Genomic DNA, 20,280 nt, shown 5'->3' on the forward strand with positions numbered 1-20,280 from the left:
CTTATCCCATAAATTCACTTACTTACACAACAATTCTGCCCTGCTAATAGTAAGTGCAGTACTTGCATGAAGATCATCGTTTAAATAAAGAACTTATTCAAAGAGAACAAGATAAACAATTGCATGACTTTTCAACTACGATTATTGCATAATTATTTTGTTAGCACGGCAGAATTACTATCTAATGGCCACGTCACGATCTGAATTTTGACATGTAAAATAGGGCCCGGAGCCTAACTAGTACTAGTAGTAGTACCGGACACCGGACCATGTTGACTTTATACTTACACACATTATAGTTTTAATATTTTGGTTTCAATATTTGGGCCACCCCACATGTAGCGTCTTTCGAGCGTCGGCGTCTCGTCGGCGTCTACATCTCTATGGCCGCTGCTCGACGCAACGTCATTTTCCATAGCGCTGACCGCGACGCCGACGCCCGAAAGACGCCAGATGTGGGGTGGCCCTTAATCATCCTAATAACATTTCAAGTTACAACTACACATCACCTATAAAGTTGTCTGGAAAAGACCCGTGGTGTGATAATAATATTTACTTCCTTACTAAATTTGTTGTAAGTATTTGTATTTTATCTAAAATTAAGTAAGAGACACTATAAAGTATAAACCAAGTGCAAGCGCTAAGAAGTAAGAGGGCGTTTTTAAGGTTCCGTAGTTTTTTGTTGTCCCAAACACTTTTTTTCAAATTTGGGATTTTTTGTGTTATTTCTACTCAGAATCACGAGCTCTTTCTATCCTAATAGGAGAAAAAAAGTGTCCTAAGGTTTTTTTTTCCATTCCGTCACCATTTTTCATAGACTTTGTATGGTGGTCGCGTAATGGAAAGATCGAAGAATGTATGGAAATTTTGGGACACTTATTTTCTCCTATTAGGATAGAAAGAGTTCGTGATTCTGAGTAGAAATAACATAAAAATTCCCAAATTTGAAAAAAAAAAGTGTTTGGGACAACAAAAAAAAAACGCCCAAGAACATACTATGCTGAAAGTTTCAGCGATATCAGTTGAAAAGTTACTCTAAGAGCTGAAACTGTGCTACGAGAATTATACGTTTTCTCTTACTTAATGGCGAGTAAAGTGTCGGTCACATCGGGCTGAAGAACCGAGAGTATAACTCTTCTAATAATGTACCCGTAAGACCTCAGACGGGCTACCGCGAAAACCGAAAGTCGCAAATTGCGGGGATCTTCCTCTTTTACTCCAATGAAGGCGTAATTAGAGCGACAGAGAAAAACGCCCGCAATTTGCGAACTTCGATTTTCGCGGTTATAGCCCAGACGCCTCAAATATATCGCCAGTAACTATACCACCAGATAACAAATTATAATTGACCGAAGCGTCACCGAAGGTCTCCGTTTTAACTCGGAAAAACTGCTTTCGTATGGCCGGATGTTCCCTCTACAGTCTATATGTTGCAATTCTTAACCAATTCTCGGTTCTATAGTTAATAGAATTTTTCTGTCTTTCGTTTTTTTGGAAATTCAAAATGGTAGAAATTGGCATGAATGACTTAAGTGCTATTAGAGTTTAAAGCACGTTAAGACCCTTGTGAGTACGCTGTGGTAATGACTCAACGAAGTAACTAAGTATTTTTTTCTTTTTACATGTTTTAGCTTATCAATCTTATCACGATTTCTACAATTAACTCATAGAGCCAGTTCTAGTTCATAGATTTTTTATTTATTTAGGTAAACAAACAGTCACTACAAGAAAGGCTTAAACATAAAGTATTTTTAACACCGTTTAGGTACAGTATGTGTGACCAACACCGTTCACCACTTATTACAATTATTTATTATTTGATTATTCGGATCTTGTACCTTTATTCTAGTTCATAGAATTACTCGATACTTTCTGCGCTCGGCCCTCCGTCCCTGGGACAGCCGAGCCGCCTAAGGAACCTTGCTCTCCATAACATAATTATGGAACCTCATGTTTATCTGAGTGGGCCAAGGCGACGCTAGTTCTTTTGTTAAATAAAAAAAACCGGCCAAGTGCGAGTAGGACTCGCGCACAGAGGGTTCCGCACCATCAACAAAAAATAGAGCAAAAAATCGTGTTTGTTGTATGGGAGCCCCCCTTAAATATTTATTTTATTTTATTTTTAGTATTTGTTGTTATAGCGGCAACAAAAATACATCATTTGTGAAAATTTCAACTGTCTAGCTATCGCGGTTCATGAGATACAGCCTGGTGACAGACGGACGGACAGCGATGTCTTAGTAATAGGGTCCCGTTTTTTACCCTTTGGGTACGGAACCCTAAAAATGGTACGTTCTAGCAGGTGATTTACAATTGCCTCTTTCATTATTGATATGTTGTGACATGTCAACAAAGCCAGTAGGTACCTATTGTAATACGTAAATATGCAATTTGATTTCAAAATATACGCTAAGAAAACTATTTTTATTCTAGCCGTCGCCTAATATACAGTGCCAACCACTTAAATAGCCTCACCTATATATTGTGAGTATTATAATTATACGTGATTATTTTTATCAATATATCTTAAATTTGAATTGTACGCCCTGACGTTTATCGAACGACACATTAACAAGTCCGAACTTGTCTGCGCGCGAAACGTTGTGGACGCAAGAGCTAATACGGGCCGTCCACATGAATAGCCTCAGTGTAACATAATCGTCCAAACCGTGCATGTAAGTTTCGCTTTCAAATTTATTTTATTATGATTAGATAATACAGATGGCATTCTATTAAGTACCTGCAGTAACGCGATAAACACAGTGTTTTTGTGACTATGGGACGTGGTAAAAAACTTACAAGTTTAGAAATTGAAAAGGTTAATTTTTATTTAACTCTAAAATTATCCCATCGTGAGATAGCTAAAAAAATAGGTCGCAGCCCTAAAGTTATTAATAATTATGTTAAAAATAAGGAAAATTACGGCCACCAGTATAAAGGACGCACAACATTTGCCACTACGGATCGAGAACGTCGACTTATTTTATGCTCTCCTTCAAATTCCACCAAGACCGCCAGGCAAATAGCTAGTGAAATAAATACTAGAGCATCTCTCTCTACAGTTCGACGGATTATTAGAACATCATCCCACCTCAAACGAAAAAAAATCATGAGTAAACCTCCTTTGCGCGAACAACATGTGGCGGGTCGACTGTCTTTTGCTAAAAAGTACATGTGCTGGAAAACCGAGTGGCGAAATGTGATTTTTAGTGATGAGAAAAAGTTTAATCTGGATGGTCCAGATGCATTTAAATATTATTTTCATGACCTAAGGAAAGAACCGAAAGTACTATCACGTCATCATTCAACTATCGGATCGGTGATGGTTTGGGGAGCAATTTCTTACTATGGTACTGTTGATTTAATTGTGGTAGACGGAAGACTAAATGCTGAAAAGTATTTAAATTTATTAAAAGAAACAAAAAGTAAGATCAGAAAAGTAATAGGTAGAAAAAAATGTTTTTTCAGCGTGATAATGCTCCCATACACACATCAGCCATAGTTACAAAGTGGTTTGAAGAAAACCAGATTGAAGTTCTAGATTGGCCTTCCTTGTCCCCTGATCTGAACATCATGGAAAATGCCTGGGGTTGGCTGTCTCGGCAAGTTTATTACAACAGAAGACAGTTTAGTAATAAAGAAGAACTGATTCAAGCTATTTACACTGTTTGGGATTCTGTGGACGTTAATTACATACATTCTTTATATGAATCACTACCTAATCGTATTTTCGAATTAATAAGGTATAATAGAAGGTATACGAAATATTAAATGAAAGAGTTTTAATAACTAAACAGTATCTTTTAGCATGTGAGGCTATTCAAGTGGAAGGGTCAATTATTTGTTTGACGTTATTTCTTAAAACGTTGATTAGATAACAATAAATATTTTATGTACTATTACAAGGCTTCTTGTTTTATTTCATGTTTAATGTTTAATGTATATCTCCTTTTTATATTACTATGAGAAATATTAATTTTGGTGAGTGAGGCTATTCAAGTGGCTGGCACTGTATTTTATGTTCGTTTATATATATCGTTGTCTAAGTACCCACAACACAAGCCTTCTTGAGCTTACTGTGGGACTTAGTCAATCTGTGTAAGAATGTCCTATAATATTTATTTAATACAATATTTATTTTTATTTATTTAATAGTCTGATTTGTCTTCAATAATAAAATAGAAATTAAAGCTGAAAAGCTGCTAAATATTAGAAAGGTACCTAATACATACTAAAATTTAGAAATAATTTATGTACGATACGATCGCAATCACATATCACATATACAGTATAGGTGAAAACCAAGTACTGGTAAAGATCAAAACATAATTATTTATTGATTTTATTCAACATGAACACCGTGCTAGCATGACCTAGTTTGTTTATTGACACTTCACTAAACTAACACTACCAGAGTAACCTGAACCGTCGCTAGCTGTATTTGTGCAAATAAAAGTCGTCACAAAAGAAAAACTGCGCCGTATTTTCAGAATGGTTTACCATTTATTTAATCTGTCTACAATAGTATAATCGTGACATTAAGTCTCACGAGGTAGGTACAGTCAAAGAATTAAATTTCCGTACCATTGCGTACCTTGTCACATGACAATCAATATGAAAGTCGTTAGGAACCTCATACTATCCTGATAATGGTGAAATGAGTAGATGATTGAGACTTAATTCAGCTTCAATATGACGCTAAAATGGTGACCCAATAATATACAGTGTCCGGGGACGGCATCTGACCTTGCCACGTCATCACAACCGCGCCTCCACTTATTTTTCTATAATGGGTCTGGCCATACAAGGTCGTCCTCACATTTCCATTCAGTTCCGACGAACTGTGGCCCCGAAGGACCGGCTTCATTCACATTATGGAGGCAATTACGTTCATTCGCTCATTTTATAATGGCGACACGGTTTTGTGTTTCTATCCGAGACGCTTAAATAATAATAATAATAGTAATAATAATGTCACAGTCGTTGGGTATTGAGGACGAGGGTATTAGACGGTCGGTGAAGGAGCGCTTTTTCAGTCGGCTCACAAAAGTCCTTAACAGTCTTTTGTCAGGAGGCAACAAAGTGCGCGCCTTCAACGCCTGGGTAATGCCCCTACTCACATACTCCTTTGGCATACTAAGGTGGACTCAGACCGAGCTGGACGCCCTGGATCGGAGGGTCCGATCACTGCTCACCGCACATCGCATGCTACACCCACGCTCGTCAGTTATGAGATTGTACATCCCACGGAAATGTGGAGGCCGAGGCTTCCTAAACGCCAAGGATCTCCACAACCGCGAGGTGTACAATCTCAGGAATTATTTTCTTAACAACGAGTGTGGGATGCATCGTGATGTGGTGGCAGTAGACAGGAACCTCACGCCGCTCTCCTTGGCAAACGAGAACTGGCGCAAACCTGTGGTACTAAGTACTGCGGATCGCAAGGCGGCATGGGAGAGTAAGGTGCTACACGGGCGGTTCTACAAGGCCCTCACGGGACCTGATGTGGACCTGCTCGCGTCGGTGAACTGGTTACGATTCGGGGACCTCTTCGGAGAAACCGAGGGTTTTGCCTGTGCAATTGCGGACGAAGTAATGATGACGAACAACTATCGGAAATATATCCTGAAGGACGGTACGGTCGACATTTGTCGGGCATGCCACCGTCCCGGAGAGTCACTCAGGCATATCATTTCCGGTTGTTCTCATCTTGCTAACGGCGAGTACTTGCACAGACATAATCTCGTAGCCAGGATTATTCACCAGCAGCTTGCTCTTCTATACGGCCTTGTGGACCGCGAAGTACCGTACTACAAGTATTCACCTGCGCAAGTTCTCGAGAACGGTCGTGCCACGCTCTATTGGGATCGATCTATCATCACTGACAGGACTATTGTAGCCAATAAGCCTGACATTGTGATAATAGATCGATCGCAGCGCCGGGCCGTGCTCGTTGACATCACCATCCCCCATGATGAGAATCTCGTGAAAGCCGAGAAGGACAAGTCTAGTAAGTACCTAGACTTGGCTCACGACATAACCGCCATGTGGGATGTTGATTCGACGATCATTGTCCCGATAGTTGTTTCAGCGAACGGTCTAATAGCGAAGAGTCTCGACCAACATCTTGAGAGACTCTCGCTAGGTGGTTGGATCAAGGGTCAGATGCAGAAGGCGGTGATCTTGGACACGGCGCGGATAGTCCGCCGGTTCCTCTCTCTGCAGCCCTGACCACCGGCAGCTTGGGCCTTGCCCCGCTGCTGGCGGCGCCCTAGGTTAGGTTTTTTATAATATGTTTATAAGTTTTTGTATTGTTTTTGTAAATGCTTTTGTATTTTATTTTTATATCCATATTATAAACAACCTAACTTGTGATGAAAAATAAATAGAGTGAATAATAATAATAAAATGCTTTATTGCACACTACAAAAGAAATAGTACAAAAGTATGAACAGGTACAAAAATGTAGGTAACAACAGGCGGTCTTATCGCTAAATAGCGATCTCTTCCAGACAACCTAATAAATATAATACATAATGCAATAAACACATACAATATGCAATGAATACATATTCGCATGTCTGTTTCGTTATATCACGACTGTTTCTTTAGAGCCATATAAATTGTATATATTTTTAAATATATTTACAATATTTACAAAGGTATTACATCAATTTTAAACGAAACCTAATGTCACCTGGGGCATAGTCCCCAGGACACTGGCCGCATTTCCCCGCTGTATGGTTAAACTTAGCCTTTGGGCAAAATATGACCCTGCTCGTAGGTCGCCAGACACCCCAACAAGTTTTCGGGAAATATCCTTTATTAATGTTTTGGTGTCTGACGACCAAGGCCCAAAAGTCTCGACCGCAAGTGCCGCAAATTCGTAATTATTTTAATACTACAAAAGTATAGATTTGTGATGTGAATTTAGAACGTTTTATCAGTTTGCAGTTGTGCAAGTACTATTTTCGTGGTATTTTGGGATTTCAAATTGCATCCTTTTTATACTTATGTTATAAGCACTGTTTTTCTTTATTTGTTGTCATTGCTGTGCCCCCTTTTTTATTCCTTTGCATTTAGAGATAGTATTGTTTTTTTAGGTCAGAGTGATTTGAAATTGTATATATATATTTGTATATGTTGCAACATATTCGTGTCATTTATGTCCGAAATCGTTTCTAACCTCTAAGGGTTTGAACATTCACAAAACCAAGGCTCACCGCACCTGTGTTAGTCAAGATGATGTCCCACTGAACTTAGGTGACGCGCTACCGCCTCATCATACCCATCCTTTTCATATACAGCTAAGCCAACTGAAGAACAACGTTGAGGTGGTTAAGCGGATCCCTCGCGGGGCTAGAATCGTCGTGGCAACTCACCTCGCACAACTGGTACAAAAGTGTTACGAGTCAAACTCACCTCAAGACTGGCATAACCTGCTTGTTTTTCCGTATACCATACTTCATGTTAAAGACGACGATCAGAATATATCATTGACGCAAAAAATTAAAAATAATTGCTCACCCCATTCTGTCCCGCCGGTTGTACGAGAAGACCGTCCGTCAACTTTGTATCGAAAAAACAAGAATATTGAAAATAAGATCAGTGACGGAGATCTAAAAGGTGCCGCTCGCCTTCTTTTCTCTAGTGATGTGTTGTCTCCGGATAACCCTGACACTCTATTGGCCCTGCAGGCTAAGCACCCTGCCGCTCCGGCAACCCCCTTTTTTTTTGATCCCCCAGTACCGCCAGAGTTATGCCTGCACATCAAAGACGTCGATGTTTACAACGCCGTCCTTTCTTTTAAAACTGGTTCGGCGGCTGGCTTGGACGGGCTGGCTCCTCAACACCTAAAGGACTTGACGTGCCCGTCTGTTGGAGATGCAGGTGTGCAACTTATCGCATGCATTACTAAATTAATAAACTTTATGTACTCAGGTGGCGTCCACCCGGATATTGTACCCATTATATACGGAGCAAATTTAATTGCACTCACTAAAAAAGATGGAGGTGTACGGCCAATCGCTGTGGGTTCAACGTTTCGCCGTTTGGCGTCTAAAATAGCAGTTCGGTACATTTTGGCAAAGTTGCAAAAAAATTTTGAACCTGTTCAATTAGGTTTCGGGGTCAGGGGAGGCTGTGAGGCTGCTGTGCATGCCCTCCGGTCTTATCTGGAGGCTGGACAGTGTGAGGTTTTACTGAAAATCGATGTAAAGAATGCATTCAATTCTTTAAACAGAGATATTTTGCTTTCTGAGGTAAAATCTCACATTCCTGAAATATACAATTACCTACTACATTGTTATGGGGACCCTTCGAAACTAATGTATCATTCGCATGAATTGTCGTCCGAAGTCGGTTGCCAGCAGGGAGATCCCCTGGGGCCGGCAATTTTTAGTTTAGGGATAAACCAAATAATTAAAAATTTGTCATCAAAATTCAATGTATGGTATTTGGACGACGGGACTCTAGGAGGTGACGTGGACTCTGTACTGGTCGATCTTTCGTTGATAAACGATAAATTCAGATCCATCGGCCTAACTTTAAATTTCGATAAATGCGAACTTTACATTCCAGATTCCTGCGTCGTCGATGTCAATAGTTTAGTACAAAGGTTCAATCAGCTGGCACCCAATATTAAAATTCTCGATAGGCGTACACTTTGCCTCCTAGGATCCCCAATATTCGAGGAAAGTTTTCCCGATTACATTCAAAATTCTGTATCAAAATTCCAGGATAATTCTCATCGTTTGCTCGAAATTAGTCCCCACTATGCACTCTCTATTATCAAATTTTGTCTCTTCATTCCAAAGTTAACATACGTGCTCCGATGCTGTCCTCTGTGGAAGAATCAAGATCTTTTATCGCGAGTAGATGATTTAATTAAAAATAATTTAGAGAGAGTCCTTAACATTAAGTTTAGTGACCGGTCTTGGTGTCAAGGGTCCCTTCCCATCAGGCACGGTGGCTTAGGCATCCGTACGATGTCTGGTGTAGCTTTGCCAGCTTTTTTGTCGTCGGTCCATAGTTCCTTGGGTCTCATAGGTAAAATCCTTCGCACAAACTATGAGATCTCAGGCTTGGAAGACGCAAAAAATGCATGGCTGTGTGCGTGTCCCGGTCAAGACATCCCTGAACATCCAGAGTCACAAAGAAATTGGGACGACCCAGTGTGCAAATTGGCTTTAGATACCCTTCTCGACCAGTGTGGCGGCGCTGCGGAAAGAGCTAGACTCTTGGCAGTAGGCACTAGAGAGGCTGGGCACTGGCTCCGCGCGCATCCTTCTCCTAAAATCGGAACTTTTTTAGAGCCCAACACGCTCCGGCTCTCGATTTGCCTCCGTTTAGGTATCCCGGTGTGTGCCCCTCATCGTTGCCCCTGCGGTGCGGACGTAGACCAGTTAGGTCACCACGGTCTCTCCTGCCAGAGGAGCGCGGGCCGCTTCTCCAGGCATGCCGCCCTTAACGACATCATCCGTCGGTCTCTTGCATCGGTCAATGTGCCTGCTCTATTGGAGCCGACCGGCATATTGAGAAGTGACGGCAGGAGACCTGACGGGATGTCTTTGATTCCGTGGAGTATGGGACGGGTGCTAGTGTGGGATGCAACCTGCGTAGACACGTTGGCCCCGTCACATCTCCACGGAACCTCTGTGAGGGCGTCAGCTGCTGCAGAGGCGGCCGAAAATGCAAAGGTGGGGAAATATCGCGGTCTCGGTGCCGAATACAGGTTTATTCCTTTCGGCGTCGAGACCCTGGGTCCGTGGGGTCCTGGCGCTCTGAGTCTCTTTGGAGACCTTTCAAAAAGACTCAGGGACGCAACTGGGGATCCAAGAGCTGGCAGTTACCTCGCTCAACGCTTCAGTCTGGCAGTTCAGCGGGGTAACGCAGCCAGCATCTTGGGGACCTTGCCGCAGGGGCCTTTTTTAGATTTAGGTTAGTTTTAGTTTAGTTTTATTTTAGAATAGTTTTTAGTTTGTATTTAGTTTAATTGTAATTTTAAGTTGTTTTTATTTATTGTTTTTTTTTTTTTTTGTGTCATGTTTGTTATGTTTTTGTTCAATAAATTCAAGTGCATTATTTTAATTATTTTATATAAATTTGCATTATTTATCAAATAAGAGGGTTGAAAGTGATATATTTTGAAATGCCTAGATCTGAAACGTGGTAGTAAAATGTACGAGTATGATCCTCCTCCTACGAGCACGAAGCAGTACCTATACCTATCAATAACGAACTCAACGAAAAAGAATATAGAGTCCGTTTATGCTAACTTTGCACCGAATTGAACGTCTGACAAAGTTTGATATTGCAAGTGCAATGCACTCTGCATAGCTTAGTTATATGTAATGATCGTTATCAACGTGCTGTATTGGTAGCAAAGTATGGTTGACAAAAAAAAACAAATACGCAAGTATTTTAAACATTATATATTTCACACATTATGAGATTTATATACATATTTATAATCACTTATCCAAATTATACTGAATAAACGACTAAAATTTGCTCAACATATTTAGCTGTCAGTTGTTCATGTCGATTGGAAAAAAATCCATTTTAAATAGCTAAATGACCTTTCTACGTTAACGGAAGTCACAGGAAGGTTAATTTAAGTCTCTAAAATACTGCACGCAACTATAGTTGTATTTTTATTACATTTAATGTCATTTGACGTACATTGTTTTAAAAATATATTAGGGCGAAAAAGGTTTTGTACCGTAAAGAGTTATATCTAGAAGTGTAATCCTAAGATAGTATTTATTTTATAGTTAAGAACAAATGTGAATATTCAAATTTATTGCTTTTTTCTGCCAACCATACCCTTTGCTACGAAAATTGCACGTTGATAACGATCACTAGTTATATGTTTATTCGTCCACCAGAGCCTAGTTCCGCCAGATCAGATGTTCAGTGACAGTCTTTAATATTAACTTGTCTCTGACCCATAAAGCGCCCCTGAGGCTTTCATTTCATTAATTTTGTAAAATTTACAGCGTAAACTGGAACACAGTTTTCTACTCAGGGTTATTGTGAATTGGATTAGGTGGACTCAGGCTTTTACTCGGAGAAATTGTATCTCTTTTAGTAATACATACTAAAGGTACAATAATACATTATATGCAAAATAAAAGGCGGGTGGAAAAGAGAAAAAAGAATCTCTGTTTTTTTGTATCAAAAAAAAACAATTGCGCATGACATGGCTAGGATAGTTGTAGGAGTCGTAGGTACCTACTTATTATGAAATAAAATCATTAAAATAAGTTGACATATAATATAAATCATTCCGTCAACATAGTTAATTAACATTAGGTACAGTCACCACACGGGATTGTTACGCCGTTTAGGGTCCTATCTAAATTGTTTGTTCCATACTGACGCTATGGAATGTCCAATTTACCTAGAATCCTAAATAGCGTAACAATCGCGGAGCGTGATGGTACCTCCATTAATCCTCCCGACTATATTTTCCCCTATCGCTTAACGTGTTTTTCCTTCTCTTATCTTACATCTTAATTGTCACACGGACCCTTGAACACAGTTTCTGCATTACTAGAGTTAGACCAAGATAAGTCTGCAACGATTTTGATAGCACACGCAGTGCAAGTGTTATTTCAAACGTCAAACCTCTATGAATGTATTAACAGTATAAGTGTCTTGGCTGTAGCTGTAAACTTATACTTAGTGTTTGCCTGAATAAAGAATAAATAATGAAATTATGTTAGGTTATCTCCACGAATAGAGTTAGAAAATGCATCTACATACAAATCTATTTAGATATAGAATGCACTAACAAAACTTTTCCTCAGATAAGACGCCATACCATAATTGTGTTAATTAAGAAGGAAGCGTCTATTTAAAACCTAATTATCATACATTATTAATAGATCAACATTCGTGTCACGGTGTAATTGTTAAACATGGTAACTAAAATTAGCCCGCGGTTGTATCGGGATGTGTGCATACTAAAATAAGATGCGGATGTTTCCTTGTCGTGTCAAGATAATGTATCTATTATATCCAGATAGATGCACGAATGTGATGAAGATAATGTATCTATTATATCCAGATATATGCACCTTTACAACATCCAGTCTGCCTTTGTGGCCCAGAAGAGAGCGATCAGAACAATAGCCAGAATACCTCAGATGACATCATGTAAAATTTATTTCAATAAGTTTGAAATTCTCACAGTACCAAGTCTCTATATTCTTGTGATTCTTAGCGACCTTATAAAGTACCTTAACTGTATTGAAACGTTGGAAGAAAGACAAAAGAGACTGGAAACTAGAAGGAAGGACTTACCACAAATAATAACCACTAAACTGCAAGTGGTCAAACACTCTTCGGCTTATCAGGCAGTTACTTTATTCAACAGATTGCCATCCGATTTGAAGTCGGTCACTAAATTAAATTTGTTTAAAAATTGTCTCAAAACTTATTTGTTGAAGAAGTGCTTCTATTCTGTGGATGAATTTTTATCAACTCAGAGTACAATTTAGTATTAATAAACAGCTTATTTGTTTTTGTTTCTTTTTCTTTCTGTCATAAATAATAGTAGTGATCATTATTAATTAATTTACTAAAATAGATGAATGACGTAGATATAGGAATTATTATTTATTATATTTTATTATAAGCCAACTGTAGTTAAATTTGTTACTATGTTAAATAATTGTAATACTTAATTTTTAATTGTTATTTATGAAATTGTAATTGTGATAATAATGTAAAATTCAAACGCAATGTATATTGTTCTATGAATAAATGACTATGACTATGACTATGTAGACATAACCCAAATAGTAAATATAGTTTGTCAAAGGACTGTCTCATTTTAAACATAGACAGAGTTAGAGAAACATATTATCTTTGTCTTACACTAGTACTATTTAGCACCCTAAAGAAAAGGATGAGTATAGTTTTTATTTTGTTCTAATTTACTGACAATTTGGTTTGACCAACTATAGTAAACAGTGAACATCTAAAACTCAATTTTATTGTCTGCCTCTCTACAGCTTTTACATATTCGAGCAATAGAAGCAGATTAAGCAGATATCTACTTCGCGCTATTCGCGGCAGGACCTTTGTGACTTTTTCCCCCTGCTGGCATGCCAGGATTTTTGGTCATTTGTCCGGATTGCGGCGGAACTTAGTAAATGTCAGAGTCAAGAGTTTTTTAGAAACCTTACTCGTAGCTACAGCATAACGGGGCGCGTTAGGGGCTATTGGCCCACGAAAGGTTTAGAAGTAAAAGGAACAAATGTGGAAATGGTAAATCGTGGAGGATATCGTCCGCGGGCATCCGATTTTTTGAGATATTACGGTTTAGAAATTGTCAGGAAAACCTATTAGAAATGTGCAGTCAATTGTGAGTCGGAGTTAATGTACGGAACCCTTGGAACGCGAGTCCGACTCGCACTTGGCCGGTTTTTTCATATGATAACTCTAGTTGCTCTATATCAAGCGAGCAATCTTATCCTGTGGTCTTAAACGTAATTTAAGGACGTAAGCGAAGCATACGTAGTCTAGGACTTGTAAATATGAATCATCGTAACTGTTTTTCAAACAAAATCTTAAAATAAACTATTATCTTATCTCTTATCGTGCAATAAGCTGCTAATGCATACTGTGTCTGAATCAGTGTGTCACAAATAGCACAAGTAGCACACCTAGTTCCAACGAGTGGGTGTTGTAGTACCAACACTTATAGTTTCCTCACTGACTACTCATCGACGCTGTAATCAGTGTAATCTATGGATTGCCTGTCCTATACATACGAGGGGTATTCAAAATATTCTCGGTATGAGAATGAAAACAAACAAGTACGAAAAGTTTGATATTTTTATTTTTCAATATACTCCCCCCCTATGTTCATACACTTAAAAGATCGATCAATTATTTTTTTTAATCCCTCGTAAAAATATTTTTTATCTTTCGTGTAAAAATGCTCCTCCACTGCCGCCTTCAATGCTTCATCGTCAGAAAATTTATTTCCACGCAGATCCTTTTTAAGATTGGGGAGCAAAAAGAAGTCGCTGAGGGCTAAGTCCGGACTATACGGTGGGTGAGTAACAGTTTTAAACCCACATTCAACAATAGCTGCCTTGGCAATATGAGCAGTATGGACGGGGGCGTTGTCATGCAGAAGCAGAATACCTTTGGTTAACTTTCCTCGCCTCTTTTCTTTAATTACATCCTTTAATTGACGTAGAATGTTAGCGTAGTACTGTCCTGTGATATTTACACCTTTTTCTTTATAATCGATTAGTAATACTCCTTCACAATCCCAAAATATCGTGGCCATGACCTTGCCAGCTGAAGGGATGACCTTGAACTTCTTGGGATGAGCTGAACCCTTAATGTGCCACTGCATGGACTCTTGTTTACCCTCTGGGTCATAATGATGAACCCAGGTTTCATCTCCAGTAACTATTCTTTGCAGCACCTCATCAGGATTTTCACCGCACAGGTCAATAAAATCGGAACAACAAGCTACACGCATGTCTTTTTGAAGCCGAGTCAGCATTCGCGGAACCCATCTTGCACTTACTTTTGACATATTAAGATGGTCATGTATAATATCATGTACGGTACCAATAGAGAGATTGGTTACTTGTGCTATAGATTTTACCTTCACTCGACCATCTTCCAATATAAGTTTTTCCACTTTATCAATATTTTCTTGTGAAGTAGCTACTACAGGCCGGCCAGGTCTAGGGTCATCTTCAATACTCTCCCTTCCGCGTTTAAACTCGCTTGACCACTTTTGAATGGTAGATAAAGAAGGAGCAGACTCACGGTAAACACAATCCATTTCCTCTTTTATGGTTTTTTGATTTTTACCCTGTTTTGTCAAGAATTTTATCACGCATCGATGTTCTAATTTAGTTAACATTGTCAATTCGCACATGATGTTCATGTTTGTTCAGCAATTGCAGAAAAACAAAAGACCATCTCGGTTCGAATTATACTTTTTTTTAATGTCAATGAATAAACCTTAGCGGCCAGTAACGAAAGAAATTTTAGAAGAGGTCGTAAGATATCAATACCGAGAATATTTTGAACGCCCCTCGTACAATAGGTACATTTTTCCCAAGATCAAATGTATTGTTTTATATTCGTATTAGTACATATCAATTTACCTACGTATAATAAAGCATGCCTACGCGCTAAGAAGGCCCAAATTTTTTATTTAAAGTGTTATTTATTATGTTTCTGATATTTAAATAAAATCTTAGAAAGCCCATAGTTTTATTTTTCTTATTTTTAATATGAACTTGCAGTTTTGTCCATGGTAGTAGCGAACATGGACATTTAAACCTATTTACACGTATTAAATTTTAAAAAGTAGGCAAGCTAATAACCGGACCTCTGTAGACGCCTACTATAAGCAATAACTTGTTTATCAGCTGGCATAGGCACTAGTTTTTGCGAAATCGACTGCTATCTGACCTTCCAACCAAGAGAGGCTATGTTACTAAAATGCCATAGCTTGGATGCAACCAGTGTCAGATGACGATAATGATACAATTCGACTTCTATAATAATAATATCAGAAAAAACAGTAAGCGACTATCTGCGCAAATGAACAGATCGACACAAACGTTTAGCAGTTAGTTTGGCATGTTCTGTACGTCAATAGTGGTAGATGGTGGTAGATGATGACGCAAGACGGACGAGGCGAACGAACCCGGTCCAGAGCAAGGCTAGGCGGGGTGGGAGCCCCTACTAGGTGTGTCTTTCTAATTAGGTGTGTAAAAACCGGCCAAGTGCGAGTCGGACTCGCGCACGGAGGGTTCCGCACCATCAACAAAAAATAGAGCTAAAAAATCGTGTTTGTTGTATGGAACCCCCCCTTAAATATTTATTTTATTTTATTTTTAGTATTTGTTGTTATAGCGGCAACAGAGATACATCATTTGTGAAAATTTCAAATGTCTAGCTATCGCGGTTCATGAGATACAGCCTGGTGACAGACGGACGGACGGACGGACAGCGAAGTCTTAGTAATAGGGTCCCGTTTTTTACCCTTTGGGTACGGAACCCTAAAAAGGTACGTTGCTTGCAAAAAAAATCATATCTAATGATTAAGAAATCTAGAGCTCTCACAGATAGAATAGAATATAATTTATTCGTAAGCACAGACAATACATAATATGAAAGAAAACACAAAATAAGATTAAAGTGCCACGAAATGGCCTCATCTCAGCATGTTGCTGGTGGCTTCCAGCGCAAATGTGGATTTGAAGGTTCTGCATATACACTAACCTTTCAGCATTGTTTTACATATAGGTATATATGAAGTTTCTGCTCAAACGAATAATGGGAAGTGGGGTCTAATTTAGCTTGCAAGATTTGACCCGAACATACACAATTACCTACACATACCTACATTATTTCAAGTTAAACATGACATTTTAATTTGTACCATTGATTATTTCAGGAAAAGTGTAGTTTACTCAGTCGCCATCAGATGTATCGGGGCGGCCGAGGTGCTCAAATATATCTGAACTCTGAACACGCACTCAAGCGCCTTGGCCATGATATATCTCATGGCACTGTACAAGTAAGTACATTTTTATAATGCGCATGTAGTAATATTAATATTACCTATTTGTAGTAGGTACTTACAGTGTACGATTGAACTTTTTGTCTTCTAGGGCACATCTCACTTCTCAAAGAACATCTTACAAGTGAGAAAGAAACTCGAAGTAGGAGCCCCGAAAGTGTAAATACAATAGCAGCTGCCCGGGGCTTACGTCAAACTCTTTATTTGCGTTAACGTTTAACCTAATTCAGATTACCGTTGGCCAACTGGGATACGGCTGGTTTCACCTATTTATTCGATAAAACCGGGCAAAGACACGTGTTCAGTACGGATATGATGGTCGTTCTTGTCTACGTGACAGCGTGATAAAACGGTGTCCGTCACTTTCTTTCCCACGGTGTTAAACAGTGACAGTTATTTTATCACGTGGATAAAGATGGATAAAGCTATCCGTAATAGGCTGGCAGATGTTTATCAAGGTGCTAAAGAAGAAAATTATACCCACATTCACATAAAATGTAGAGAAAAACAACAATGACACCGCCTCCATCAATGTTTTTTGTCAGTCCTGTCCAAAATAAAGATTACAACTTCTACTTTAAAGTTTGTGATTTGCAATTAGTTGCCAAGTCTTGGAATTAGTTGCCAAGCGGACGCCAGATTGCCAGGTTACCAGGGTGCCAGGGCATGTTGCGAGGAAGATGATGATGTTTTTACCAATATAAGTAGGTATGCATCAGTGCGTGTAATGTTACTTCGGCGTCGATGCAGTTTTATCGACGCTACGCCATCGTGTTCCACTTTACGTGTAATTTCTACGCGAGTGCCACTTTACGACCAGCCGGTAACAAAACCGCAGAGCATTAACCGTCAACATTTATTACTAAATATATATTTGGATTATAGTAATAGATACCTAACAGGATGTTTTCATTACTAAAATTGTTATACAAATAAAATAGAGCAAGTAGAAGTTTTTTTATATAAAACGTTCTACTCGCAGTCGCACTAATTTCTTTGTATTACAATTACTAGTAACGAAAACTAGTACCAGACATCAGTACCTATTTATATGATAGGTACTTGAATGTCCCATGTCAAATTAAAAGATATTACATGTCATTTTAAAATTAGGGCGTTACGTCTCTCTCAATATCTAACATAGTATTCTAAAATAGTTTTGAAAGAGCCGTTTCCTGATTAGTGACGTCGTCAAATGGCTGCCGCTTTATTACAAACAATGCAAATTGCACTCATGATTGCACATAAATAATTATGTGTAGTATCAAATGAAAGCTGTATAAATATTTTACATAATATATATATACCCCCGCGCCCAAGATCGGTACATTTTTAAGCATAATAATGCCGATGTTGGTCGCACTTTTGATATTTGATAAGCAAATGTAGATCATCTGCGGTATACCCTAATAGTCCCACGGCGATTGCGTGGAACCTACGTGGAACTAATAAATAAATCCGACATTACCCACCAATGCCACAACAAGCCACGTGTGTATGTCCCATACAAAATGAATGGCGACCTGAATCCGAGCATTCCTTGACCCAGCAGCCACTCATAACTAGGTAACTATTGTTCACTGAATGTGAACCTTATTACAACGACATACAGTCTACGTGTAATTAGTTATGTGTTGTAAGTACTGTAACTATAACTACGTAGCGCCTTGGCCTTTTTGTATTAACTGTGGTTATATTTTATAATACCTTCGTATTATAAAATAAGGCGAAATACACAAATAAAAAAAATGTTCACTATTTCTTTAAATTATTAATTTATAAAACAGACCAAAAACAATACACTTAATTGAAAATATGAAATAAGTCTGCCATTTCAAGCCACAAAAACATATTTTTGGGTTTATCTTTCTCGTAGCAAGACGGGGTCTCAATGGGTCTACGACGTCGCACAGGCAAACTCGTAGCGTACCTAAACCCTAAACGTATGTAGGTGTTTTTTTCTTTTTGTAGCAATACCAAAAAGATTTCCAAAATTTTCAACACATTGTTCGCCTGACGTCAAATAAAGGCGCAAACAATGAAAAGAAATTTGGCAAATTTTACTCTTCACACAGTAATTTACGCTTACTCAAGTGGTACTGAATTTCCGGGAATCCGACAATTGGCCTGAGGCCGGAGGAATGACGTGTCTCTGTTTAGCGCTATTAAGAAAGAAATCAGTCGTAGGCATAATTAGTAATTATTAATTACAATGCGCTTATGAACGTCAAATAAAGCTAGGTAGACCGGCTCCAACCCTACACCTCTGCCCCGAGAAGATTTAAATCCCCCCTCAATTGGAGGAGGGTATCCCAATATGGGACCGGCAACAAACTCGGCGGGACACATCTTTTAAAAAAAAACTACATCTTATAATTAACATGCATTACGAGAAAATAAGTAAAAAAATACAATTTAAATTACTATAGAATTCATGCAATTATACACATAAGGTGTAATAGAAATTTGATTTAAAAAATATATACATATGTACATCGAATCATACAAATACGTAGCTCTATTGTATTCATATTCTACCAACTTTAACCTTTTCGCCGGCACGTCAATGAAATAGTAAACTGTAATCAACACAAAACCACAAGTTGCACTTAAACAACCCGTATAACATAGCAAGTCGTGGCGTGTGGGGAATGTATAGTGTGTCAAAGGACTGTCTCATTTCAAACATAGACAGAGAGAATCATACTATCTTTGTCTTACTAGCACCCAAAAGAAAAGGATGAGTATAGTTTTTTTGTTCCTATTTACTGACGAATTGGTTTGACCAACTATACTTACTTTACTCTTTGGTGTGGGGCACGAAATGTACTGACTTTAAAGAATGACTCACGTTAGACCGGGCCGTGTCCGGGCCGGAGCTTCCGGAGCTTCGTTTTCTATGGAAAGCATCACGTGATCACCTGTCATTGTCATAGAAAAGTAAGCGCCCGAGGCTCCGGGCCGGACACGGCCCAGTCGGCCCGGTGTAACGTGAGTCATCCTTAAATCAAGTCAATTACGGCAATCAATCAAAGAAAAATTTAAATTATATGACGCATACGTATACCCCATCCAAATAGTACCTAACCTACCATTTTAACGCTAATAGAAAAACCTTGTGTTATTTTCATTAAATGACTGAACATTTACATACAAAAATTATTCGCAATCAATGATTAAGAATTTCCGGTTCTGTAATGCTTGCTAGAGGAAATGACGTCAATCCTGCATTTGTTTTAGTTGTCACCGCCACATAAAAATGCAGTCATACCTACTCATGTTTTTATAAACATTCGTCATCGGAACAGACTACTAAGCGAGACTGGTAGAATAGATAAGATAAAATTAAATTTACCTAAGTATAACACAACTTAAAACATTTGTGTCAATTTGTAAGAATCTACATATATTGTGATTATTACTTTCGAGTAAAACGTTAAATAAAACCGGCGCAATCGCCAAATCTTTAGTCACATCTTTCACGCGGTCTTTTCTTTGTCCCTCTCTAATTTACCCGACGCACCCTCTTAACATAGTGACATCAGCAACTTCTCAAAAGAAACAACGCATTAGTCAGATGCACTAGTTTCATCCGACTAACCAATTAGGGATATAAAGAGTCTCCATCTAGATTCACAAAGATCTTACATACGGAAGTGTTCAAGGGAACATAATATGTTTTAGAACGATACAGTAGTTTGTTA

General features: G+C 38.6%; 1 protein-coding gene across 1 annotated transcript in view; it reads left to right on the top strand.

Annotated features, from left to right (window-relative positions):
• LOC134654661 (zinc finger BED domain-containing protein 4-like) overlaps positions 1-19,333 on the top strand; it is a 1,082,235-nt gene extending 1,062,902 nt beyond the window's left edge. Inside the window, exon 3 of the mRNA XM_063510134.1 lies at positions 19,301-19,333. The gene's annotated coding sequence lies outside the window, so the exon portion shown is untranslated. The remainder of the gene's footprint in view (positions 1-19,300) is intronic.
• The last annotated feature ends 947 nt before the right edge of the window (positions 19,334-20,280 follow it).

The sequence above is a fragment of the Cydia amplana genome, chromosome 15 (genome assembly GCF_948474715.1).
Source record: "Cydia amplana chromosome 15, ilCydAmpl1.1, whole genome shotgun sequence".
Lineage (NCBI taxonomy): Eukaryota > Metazoa > Arthropoda > Insecta > Lepidoptera > Tortricidae > Cydia > Cydia amplana.